General features: G+C 42.9%; 1 long non-coding RNA gene across 1 annotated transcript; it reads left to right on the top strand.

Moving 5' to 3' along the window:
* Positions 1-2,860: 2,860 nt before the first annotated feature.
* Positions 2,861-7,421, top strand: LOC133345087 (uncharacterized). The gene is made up of 4 exons (XR_009755406.1): positions 2,861-2,906; positions 3,863-4,025; positions 4,441-4,479; positions 4,797-7,421. It is a non-coding gene; the product is annotated as an uncharacterized LOC133345087 (long non-coding RNA).
* Positions 7,422-12,328: the final 4,907 nt, after the last annotated feature.

Raw genomic sequence — 12,328 nt, 5'->3', positions numbered from 1 at the left:
TGAAGATATTTTAAGTCAACTAGACAGAACCACATATCCAATAGTTAGATGTTAATAACGTCTGAGCAAATGGCACAGTGGCCTTATCTCCAGAATAAAAAAAATAAAAGAAATAGGACCCAAATTAATTTAATTAGATGTGACATTTATTCCCGTTCCCAAAATGTAACTGCGCTAACATCTTGCACCCATCATGTACTCTGTTAATCTCTCTGACTATAACTCTTTACTGTTGCCGTTTTGATTGTTATTTCAGCAGATGCTGTGGATAATAGTGAAACGATAAAACGTATGATCCTGTGGTTAAAATTAGTGTAATAATGTTACACAATTCAGTGTCAGTCTATCATAACTACATTTGTATAGCACCTTTAACATATCAGCCCGAAGTACTTTCTATACTAGGAATATATTGAGAAGAACTACAATTGAATTTACTTGCGTTACATGGTATTTGAAAACAAAATCTATTTTTCTTCTTGGTTCTTTCGGTAAAGTCACGTAGAAGGGAAGTAATAAAATAATAAAAATAAAACATAATAAAATAATTCTCACGACGTTTCGGCCACAACGCAAGCAGCCGTCCTCAGGTGAAGAACATGTCTGTCGATAAGACAGAGTCTAAATGACACGTCTTAGGCTTGGAGTGTCTATTTAAGCTGTGAGGGAGGAGGAAGAGAGCCATGACAAAAGAATTTGCATTTGAAGAGGGATTTAGCATATTTATGGGAAATGCAGGAATGCGAATAGTGCTAATTGTGAAATGCGTGGGAGGTGGGCGGGGGGGTTTTCAAAAGCATATTATGCCCATGCAATATGCAGGATTAGCAGCATGAAAGGGAGGGGGCAGGGGCAGGGGCAGCACCAACAAAGGGAAGGAATGTGAATAATATTCAGCTGCAGCAACCAAACAACCATGTAAAAAACTAAAGTATAAACTTCATAGTATCATCAGTATACTAAATATACTCTCCAATAAGCTGAGCTACTAACAGTAAGTAATACATTACAATTCTATGTCGCAAAAAATATAATATGCTTCCAGCTAAACTTTTTTCCCTTACATCAAACAGGTCTGCTCCGTACTATATGCTGCCATAGACAAACCCAACATTAAATTATATACTGTATTACTATACACCACCCTAAACCTTATACATTGTTATATTACACTATGTATTATTGTACCCACCCTAATGTATATCAAACTGCTATATATTCACTATACAATTACGATACTATATATTACTTTGTACATTGTATTAAGCATATAAATGTTATACTATTTGTTATTATACGCTGGACCATTGACCGTCGTGTCAATGGGTGAGTTGTGGGGGGAAAACTTGCAGCGGAGCAAAGAATCCATTCCCTGCGGAGAATACAATGCCAGTGAGTGGAACGCGGTCTGAGAGTCACCGTAAACGTGAACACAATCAGTTAAGATCCGAAATGGTTTATTACGTCCTTCCAATGATTGCTAAGCCAGAATCCATCTTCTCGGTTGAAATTGTCTCTGTGTTTGATGTAAGGGAAAAAAGTTTAGCTGGAAGCATATTATATTTTTGCGACATAGAATTGTAATGTATTACTTACTGTTAGTAGCTCAGCTTATTGGAGAGTATATTTATTATACTGATGATACTATGAAGTTTATACTTTCGTTTTTTACATGGTTGTTTGGTTGCTGTAGCTGCATACTATTCACATTCCTTCCATTTGTTGGTGCTGCCCCTGCCCCTGCCCCCTCCCTTTCATGCTGCTAATCCTGCATAATGCATGGGCATAATATGACTTTGAAAACCTCCGCCCACCTCCCACGCATTTCGCAATTAGCACTATTCGCATTCCTGCATTTCCCATAAATATGCTAAATTCCTCTTCAAATGCAAATTATTTTGTCAAGGCTCTCTTCCTCCTCCCTCACAGCTTAAATAGACACTCCAAGCCTAAGACGTGTCATTTAGACTCTGTCTTATCGACAGACATGTTCTTCACCTGAGGACGGCTGCTTGCGTTGTGGCCGAAACGTCGTGAGAATTATTTTATTATGTTTTATTTTTATTATTTTATTACTTCCCTTCTACGTGACTTTACCGAAAGAACCAAGAAGATGAATTCCTGCAGTCACGAAAGCTTTAAATCGAAATATAAAATCCATTTTACACCATAAAGTATATAAATGTATGCTACATGTTTTAACACAGTACACACATGTGCACTGCTAAATGTTAAGTTTATGTTCATCGTTGCTGTTATTTTGTTCTCGTTGTTGCACGTTTGGCAACGTACGAAAGAAGTTCACCATATATGCAAAAAATATATACTAAGTCCTGTTTGTGTAAAAAAAAGTGCATCTTTCACTTTCTACAGGCATGCATGATTTTATTGTTTAAAATATAATCATGTAAAGCCTTTTGTCAATCCACTGCTGGATGAGACCTCCCAACACTGTCTGTAGCAGGGGTTGTCTGACCATTTATCACCATACTGGTCAGTGCAGACTGCTGAAAGGAGCGGTTATCACTCAACGCTGATGTTATCCATGGCTAGAATTTGGACAGAGGTGATTTGGGTTCATAGCACAGCGAGCTAATGACTGCATCACCCAGAATAAAGAATGCAACATTACGAATACTGTATAGCACTATCGTTGATAAATTAAATTCTGCAATTCAAAATTTTGCATTGAACTATAACTCAAACTACTTTGTTGCATTTTCTAAACGGAATCCGTAAGCAGCAGGCTATTGCGTACTTAGCATGACTGCAGCAACAGTGCAGCTACGCAATCGATGGAATGTGATGAAATCTTAATTCTTATAAGGCTTCATCAGCATATAAGAACTTGCGACATCCATTTGGGTTAAGTTGTCTGAGCAGGGGATTACAGACAGAGGTCTCAAGTAAGTAAACTTTGTTAATGTATTACACGTGACAATTTGTAATCATTGTTTGTTATGTTTTACTACGTGATTTAGTGATTTGTCTTGTCAGAGTATAAAATATAGAAGAGCAATACCGAATATATTATGAAAACACTTGGGTTTTTCTCATTGCAAGCTTAGTTGAATGTTTTACATCGATGTGTGAAATTCCTATCTTCGTTTTTTCTCGCTTGTAAACAATATTGTAATTTAGATTTTGCAAGTATTTGTAAAATAATGTTTTTGTTAACGCTTAAAAGCGCATTTTTGTGTTTTATTCTGAATTAAATATTTTCAGAAAGCCTTTCATATTAAACGCCAGAAATGTTGCTGTTATAAACATTTGTTCCATAAGTCCTATGAAAATACTGCCAGAAACGATATTTTCACATGTATTGTATTGAAAGTGGCTTGATTTTTTTACTGCTTTTGGAAATAGTTTGCAATGTATTTCACAGTCATAGCTAAAATATGTGAACTTAGTTCCACCATTTGTCAAACCGCTGCTGGATGAAAGCCTCGTCCACATGCTGTCAGTCATGGAGGTTGTCTGATCATAGTTCAACACGCTGATCAGTGCTGTGTGTAGGTGAAAGGGGCAGCGATGACAGGTTGACATATCAATGACAACTGGTGTTAGGTGGTATCGAATTGAACTCAGGTAGTCAGGTTCACAGCACAAATGTGCGAGCAAATGTGTGAACCACTGCGCCATCACTCCCCCCTGAAAATATTTGTGTGAGTGCTTAATATTAGCAATCATGTATTCACACCTTTATAGATTCCCCTCATTAATCAACAGCTTGAATACAACGTGTGTTACGCTAAGTGTAGTGAAACCAGTGATTCTTGTTTTAATGCGTTAAACATATCGGCTGATGGGTATTTTACAGACTGACCTTAAGTTTAATGCATAGTATTGTGCCCATTCGCAGTAAGACTCAACCGCTGCATCCAACTGAAACGTATGAGCCCACACCACGCTGCCGTCCACCATGGAGGTCACGTTTTCAATGTTGCCCAACGTGACACCTACCGGGAATCCTACTAGCAGTCACAACACTACAAAATTCCCTTTTCAGGTCTCTCAACATGCAGGTGAACAGTGCTGTAGTGCCATGATTAAGATGTATGTACAGTATGTATGCTGGACTTCTTTCGCACCGCATTTCGTAATGCAAATAGATATTTTTTGGTGTAAGCGGAGGTGATGGAAATGCATCCAGTGAATGTAAATTTAACTTCTAGTTGTACGTGTTTTGTTCATCAAGTATATAACTAAATAATCCATTGTGAATTGCAAGCTAACAGCAGATACATTCATAAAATTAAAGGCTAATTATTCCTCAAAGTAATTGGACAAGGATTTGTTTTAATGATGAAATCATTAATCTGTAATGTTGTTTGTAAGATGTAACAAAAATGAGTTGAATATGAATGTCTAACACCACTCACGACCTTAAAGCGTTGTTTGCATTTGATCACATAAGCATCCTTCATTTTTGTTTTTCAGCAACAGAAGAGGATCACATGAACAACGTTATTCTTGCGTGTAAGGAAAGCATATTTTCGACAAAATGTACACTCACAAGTTACTCATCTGCCGATCTTATTTATGAAATCCTACAATTGTATTTTGAGTGTGCACTTTATTTACAATCCATTGACACATTCACCACGTTAAATTGTAGTGTTGTTCTTATATTTTTTGTATAAAGTTCATTCTGTAGTAAAATCTGACATTGGAATTCTCATAAATAGCAGGGGTCTGCCACTGTACTGTATTTTGAAATCTGATAATGTGCATGCCGAGTGGAAAATAATGCAATGAGTTGGTTTTTTTTGGTGTCTTTTATTTTTCCATTGCAGGCTTTGTCGCATTTATTCTGGTCCTTATTCTGCTGGTGGTCATCATCGTCACACCATTAGTGCGCCATAAGGGCAGCTACAAACCCCAGAATGAGGACACCGTGGAAGAACCAGAAATGTTCACGATGCAGGAGCCCGACAATGAATTCAGTGAGCTCTAACACACAAATAAGGGAGAGAAAACCTTTTAAGTCAGCGATGAAGAAAAATATTCTGCTGCCTATGCTGGAGGGTTACACTACACTCAGACTTTGTTGACCTCCAGTACCATTGTTTGTTATTTTTAAAGTGTAAACCTTGCAATGTTTGTATAGTCAAATTCACACTAGATAGATTAAGATGACACTTAGCATTGTTTAACTTTATTTTAGTTTCTTCAAGTTTTCAGTTATGGCTCACCTATCTTGTCAAATATTTTTGGCACCAAGTAAATTTGGAGATTTTTAGCAGATGATAAATATGAATTGATGGAGGACTCGCTTGTGACAAGTTTGTCACCATAAAGTACACTGTGGACATGCTGCATCTAACCGCTGCATCCTGGTGAAACAGTCTGCATAATTAATTAATAGACTAGTTAATAACAAATTATAGCTACTGTGACAACTGGGGTACACATTTGCAAGCATTTACCTAATGACCCATGTAATTGAGGTTTAATTATAATAAACAATGAGCTAGCACACATCCGCTACTCATGGGATAACAGATTTAATCCCAAAAAAGTAAAATCAATGTAGCTTCTAACTAAAATGATGAATAATTAGATTTTGTTTACAGCACGAAGGGAAATTCTACATTTCTATACCAGGGGTATCTTTCCATATAACAACCACTGTTGATATGCCGCGAAGTAGTTCTAATTTGATCAACTCTGGAAGGATAAAGGGTTGAGGCAGTCCCTGACTGGAATATGAACTCATAACCTTCAAGGCTGTGAGCTCTCACTACTGGGCCATACGAGCAGACAGGATGCGAATCAGCTGGTGCCTAATTGTAGACATATGCAATAGGTTACATTTTACTATAGAGCCATACAATTTACTGAAAACCATCATAGGGGCTGCCAGAGAAATACAAAGGCTAATCAAATTATACCATTTGACTAATATTCTTGGGTCTTTCGGTAAAGTCACATAAATACAGTGAGGGAAAAAAGTATTTGATCCCCTGCTGATTTTGTACGTCTGCCCACTGACAAAGAAATGATCAGTCTATAAATTTAATGGTAGGTTTATTTGAACAGTGAGAGACAGAATTACAACAACAAAATTCAGAAAAACGCATGTCAAAAATGTTATAAATTGATTGGCATTTTAATGAGGGAAATAAGTATTTGACCCCCTCTCAATCAAAAAGATTTCTGGCTCCCAGGTGTCTTTTATACAGGTAACGAGCTGAGATTAGGAGCACACTCTTAAAGGGAGTGCTCCTAATCTCAGCTTGTTACCTGTATAAAAGACACCTGTTCACAGAAGCAATCAATCAATCAGATTCCAAACTCTCCACCATGGCCAGGACCAAAGAGCTCTCCAAGGATCTCAGGGACAAGATTGTAGACCTTCACAAGGCTGGAATGGGCTACAAGACCATCGCCAAGCAGCTTGGTGAGAAGGTGACAACAGTTGGTGCGATTATTCGCAAATGGAAGAAACACAAAAGAACTGTCAATCTCCCTCGGCCTGGGGCTCCATGCAAGATCTCACCTCGTGGAGTTGCAATGGTCATGAGAATGGTGAGGAATCAGCCCAGAACTACACGGGAGGATCTTGTCAATGATCTTAAGGCAGCTGGGACCATAGTCACCAAGAAAACAGTTGGTAACACAATACGCCGTCAAAGACTGAAATCCTGCAGCGCCCGCAAGGTCCCCCTGCTCAAGAAAGCACATATACATGCCCGTCTGAAGTTTGCCAATGAACATCTGAATGATTCAGAGGACAACTGGGTGAAAGTGTTGTGGTCAGATGAGACCAAAATGGAGCGCTTTGGCATCAACTCAACTCGCCGTGTTTGGATGAGGAGGAATGCTGCCTATGACCCCAAGAACACCATCCCCACCGTCAAACATGGAGGTGGAAACCTTATGCTTTGGGGTGTTTTTCTGCTAAGGGGACAGGACAACTTCATCGCATCAAAGAGACGGTGGACGGGGCCATGTACCGTTAAATATTGGGTGAGAACCTCCTTACCTCAGCCAGGGCATTGAAAATGGATCGTGGATGGGTATTCCAGCATGACAATGACCCAAAACACACGGCCAAGGCAACAAAGTAGTGGCTCAAGAAGAAGAACATTAAGGTCCTGGAGTGGCCTAGCCAGTCTCCAGACCTTAATCCCATATAAAATATGTGGAGGGAGCTGAAGGTTCGAGTTGACAAACGTCAGCCTCGAAACCTTAATGACTTGGAAGATATACAAAGAGGAGTGGGACAAAATCCCTTCTGAGATGTGTGCAAACCTGGTGGCCAACTACAAGAAACGTCTGACCTCTGTGATTGCCAAAAAGGGTTTTGCCACTAAGTACTAAGCCATGTTTTGCAGAGGGGTCAAATACTTATTTCCCTCATTAAAATGCAAATCAATTTATAACATTTTTGACATGCGTTTTTCTGGATTTTGTTGTTGTTATTCTGTCTCTCACTGTTCAAATAAACCTACCATTAAAATTATAGACTGATCATTTCTTTGTCAGTGGGCAAACGTACAAAATCAGCAGGGGATCAAATACTTTTTTCCCTCACTGTATAGGCCTTTTTCCAAAATTTATATTAAGTATAATTCTACCAATATTTATATTTTTTCATAATAATCCATCGGGGTGTAGCATGGGGTACAAAAAAGGGTGTAACAAAACACCCTCACCCGCTGACCTCACAAACCATACAAGAAGGCAGCTAGAGATAAACCATAACATGTAATAAAACCCCAACCGTGAAGGAAGGAGCCAGGCCTTGATGAAACAACTTATCACTCCAATAAAATTAGAACAAACACACACATACCCAAAACAGCGGGGACCACAAATCTCCCCGGACGAGGGCAACATTTTTTTTATTGTTTTCTCTTTCGTTTCTTTTAATACAATGGTAAAAGTTCGGAACTTAGCGACAAGGATAAGTCGACATCATAGTCTGCCAACACACTCACCCAGATTAAAAACCAGACTGCAGTCCACATTGGTGGCCTTGCATTATTACTTACCTTATGTTACTCTCATTCACCTCACATTGTTTCTTATTGTATCTTGCTGTATACGTGACTCTACCAAAAGAACCAAGGAATATGAATTCCAGCAGTCAAGAAAGCTTAAGTGAAACTTAGTTATATCTCCAACCTCAGGATATCAAAATATAACTCGAGTATAAACAGCACAGATCCCTGGATACAGACGGGGAACAAAGGTTAATAAAACCCTAGGAATATACGTGGTAATAACAATGGTAAATCACAAATCTTGGGAAACATAAACCAAATAATAATTATGAAGTATTAAACCGAGGGTCATCCAGAAGAGATACAAGGCTAAATAGGTCAATCACACAAGACCAAGATAAAATGTATTCCATAGAGAGAGCCTCCCAACCGATTTTTTTCTTCCAGGAGAGATAGACAAAAATGTAACACCCAGCCACGAGGTAAGAGGGGTGGAAGAATACAACCGGGCAAAAGGAACACCTTCCCTGCTTCCAGATTAATTATTACAGAAGTTGAAAAACTAGGAAAACACCTAAGGGCAATTTGCAGCATCTGTTTTCCACTGATGAAAAGGTGGCTTGAGGAGGGGGACAGGAACCAGGCTTTTAGGGTGAGACTTAACAGATTGCTTAATCAATCAGAACATCAAAGATCAAAGATCCCCCATATAGCCTTAACAGACTGTAGGGGCAAGTGCTGTTAGCGCATACACATACTTACACATACACCGGACGAACAACTGCCCCCACAGCAAAGAGCGAAATCAAAGGGATTCCGGTCCTTTGTGAGAAGGCGAGCCAGGGTAGAGAATTTCCCATATAAACAGAGACACGACACACACATTCAGTACTGCGAGCGGCAGGCTCCGGGAATCTTCCCCCGTGACAGGCACATCAGGAGGGAGCTGCATCAGCAGAAGCCTTGAGTCTACGAAGTCAACGCAAAGAGTTGAGTCTTGCTGCGGCAAAGCTCCGGGGCTGGGCCCTGCAATCGACTAAGGATGGTGTTGGGGCCGCTGGTCCCCGAAGTCCCTTCCTGCTCCGTGCCTATGGCAGGGGCTCCGCCGTTCGCCGACCCCTCGCTGCTCTGCGAGCAGCTGCTGCCGTCGCTGGGCTCATCGCCCGACGGCTCCCCTCCCTGGTCCGTCCCTCCGCGAGCTCGTGTGAGAGACATAGCTTGCCGCCCGCTCTCGTTCACCTGCAAACGCTGCGTTGTCTCTCCACCAATCACGCGCTCTAAACGGGGGTCAGGGGTCGGAGGGCGAATGACGCTGCCCTCACACCGCGCGAGTCCCTCCGGCTATAGACGGAGCGGGTACCTATGGACGCACCGACCCCTTCCCCCACGCTACGAGCGCACACACCTGCACACACGCGACACCCACTCGTGCGCCGCTCTACGCAGCGCTCCCACGTGGCGAACCGCTGTGTACACAGCACCACACGCGTTCCCACTTCTCAGCGAGATCACACGGGGACACGATCGGCTATTAATGATTTATTGTTTGCTACCTGGGACTGGTTGTTGAGTCAGTATGAATCGACGAGGCTGGCCTATTCTACTACCCCTGGACCTATTCCCTATTTATCGGCTATGATCCTAATTCGCCTTCTTACTCACTGTTAGGTGCCCACGGCGGTCCGTTGATCCCGTGCTCGCAGTGTACCTCGATGCGTCTCACGGACGTCCGGGTCGCTGGGCTGGAGAGCGTCTTGTCACCTGGTGCTGGAGTAATAGAGCCAGATCTCCCCTTTGCGCCCCCTTTTTATCCTTCCTACATCAAAGGGATGCGGCTCCCAGCGTGGTGGCGGCCCCCTCCCAGTTTTTCTTTAACAATGGGCGTGTGCCCGTCAGCGCGCGTGCGGCGGTTCTGGGCGCCCTTGCTATGCTAATCAGATGCGCTGCGTGCGTGGCGGTAATTCTAATTAATCCCTTTCTCATGCATGGCGCCTTGGTCATGCACATTATGCAGCGGCGTCCATCACAACGGCCTGCTGTGGAAGTTAAGCGCGGAGCCTCCGCATGTCTCCACCACCTGCCCCATCAATTACGCACTATGCGCCCGAGTCGCCTCTCTGATTATTTGCAATTCCTGCCTTATCCTTTAACTTCCCTAACAATGGCACCTACGCACTCGAGCCCGCTTTGGCACACTAAACTATGCCGCCCCGTCCCTCCTCTGCCTGTCTCGTCGACCCGTGGGGGTGTGTGTGGGGGGATGCGTTTCAACCGCGGTGGCCGAATGCCCTTCGCTGCGACCATACCATCTTAAGGCCGGTCGCGGTGCTGCGGTGAAAAGTAGCGTCGGGGGAGGGCGTCCAATTCCCTGGTCGCCGGAAACCGTGAAAGTTAATCCCGATAAGGGCTCCTCGGATAAAAACCGGTCGGTCAGGTGACCTCCCCTCGGAGCTCTATGGGGGGGGGGGGGGGGGGGAATGCGTGCGGGTGTGTTCATGTGAGGTGAGGTGAGGGGGACACGGGGTCGGCTCCGTCGCTTGGTGGTGGCGAGGTCGTAGATGGGGCGCCTGCTGAACGGCTTCGTGGCGGCGGCATCACAATGGCGAGGCTTGCCGAGTCGCGATGTGTCACCGAGTACGAGTTCGGCGCTGACAGACGAAGTATCACTCAAAGTTTATTCTACATTGAGTGCCAGCTCCCACCCAGCAGTGGCACGATCAAGGGGAAAGCAAGAGAGAAAGAGAAATAAGTGACGAGCAACGACAAAAAATCAACCTGGAGAAAGGGCGGAAAGCACCAAGCATCGACCAAGCGAGCATTGCAGAGGACCAGCCGCAGCGGACGAGCTGCGAGCACAATCGTGCACTGCCATAAAGCACGGAGCCGGAGAGAGCGCACAACCAGCGCAACCAGCTCCACCGAGCAAAGGTGTCTGCCACCAGCGAACGAGCTGCGATGGAATCGTGCACCACCAGAGAGCACCGAGCAAAAGTACCAGCCCCAGCGACCTGCGGACGAGTGGCGAGCGCGATAGAGCACCTTCAAAGACAAGCGTCGTGCCGACTCGGCTCATCCAGCAGTGGACAAGCAGCTGCAGCTGACGCGGAGAGCGAGAGCGCCGTGTGTATGACACGCACACACACCACTCATCGCACAGGGAACACATTTTTGGTACAAGAAACGCCCAACCTCGACGTCTGCTTAACGAGAAGAGTTGAGTAAGGAGACAATCCACCCACACACACATAACACACATATCGGGACTAATAAGAGTACTCCAAAGTTATCTCTGTGTTTCAAAAAGGGTGGCCATCCTAAGGTGGTGCGTCAACTATTAGCTGATCATGAAACATTGCTGCCCATTGAGTTACGTGGATATGGTCGTTTAGAAGTATTTAGTCATTCTTTTTGTTAATTGCATAACTGTACCAATGAATTAATTATTGCTGTTTGCATGAATATTGTCACATTCATTTTTAAGAACTTTTCCCCATCGCCGTGTATGCTCACTTTACTCTGAGGAACTAACCGATTGTTCTGTTATCCAGTTTAACAAACGTGATCATTGAGGGTTAAATGTGTGGAGCAATGAGGAGGACATCTCCAGGAGTACTGTGTTGACATTCCAAACATAAGAGTTCGCATATTAGAGTGCTATGTTTCAGAAGTGTCTGAGTGGTGCTTTCCTAAGTTCATGCATAATAATCTTGATTATGAGAACTGTATTCTGCGAAGAGATCTGAATTTGGAGACCTGACATAAAAACACTAAGACATAATCAGTCAAAGTTAAAGCGAGAATCATTGTATTATCCCGATTGATAATACCACCCTAGACAACGAAGCCGAGCTTAATCAGCATACTTACATCACACGTGCATAAACTTCATACCATTCATTGGATATATGCCTGTTTCCAATTTAAACGTGTTAATTTCACCTTGCAAAGGCATTAAGAATATCTTGAGATGATTAAATGTTTCGATGTTAGAAACATTCAAATGATTCATATTGAAAATCCAAATGATATCTATATATATAAAATCGCAAATCTGTATGTCTGTATGTCTGTCTGTCTGTCTGTGTGTCTGTTTGTCTGTGTGTCGCCGGACCATACGCAGTTTCATTGGACGAAATGTGAGGGATTTGCGAGACGCGATTGGTCCGTTTGGTTTTCCACGGCGGTTGCCCCTGGCAACGGGTAGCGACGCATTTGCTGCGGGGTGGACGCCATTTTTAATTCCCGTTAAAAATATGCGCACGCATTAACACGCGACTCTGAGGTAAATTCATCAAAGTTTCACGTCATCTTCACTCCCCCCCCCATGTGTGCAATTACTATTATAGGGTCGGTAGATAATAAAATTATAGCGATTA

The sequence above is a fragment of the Lethenteron reissneri genome, chromosome 21 (assembly GCF_015708825.2).
Source record: "Lethenteron reissneri isolate LAM-NWPU_2019-01 chromosome 21, ASM1570882v1, whole genome shotgun sequence".
Taxonomy (NCBI): Eukaryota; Metazoa; Chordata; class Hyperoartia; order Petromyzontiformes; family Petromyzontidae; genus Lethenteron; species Lethenteron reissneri.
Note: the sequence above shows the minus strand (reverse complement) of the source record. Positions and strands in the feature narration are given on the sequence as shown.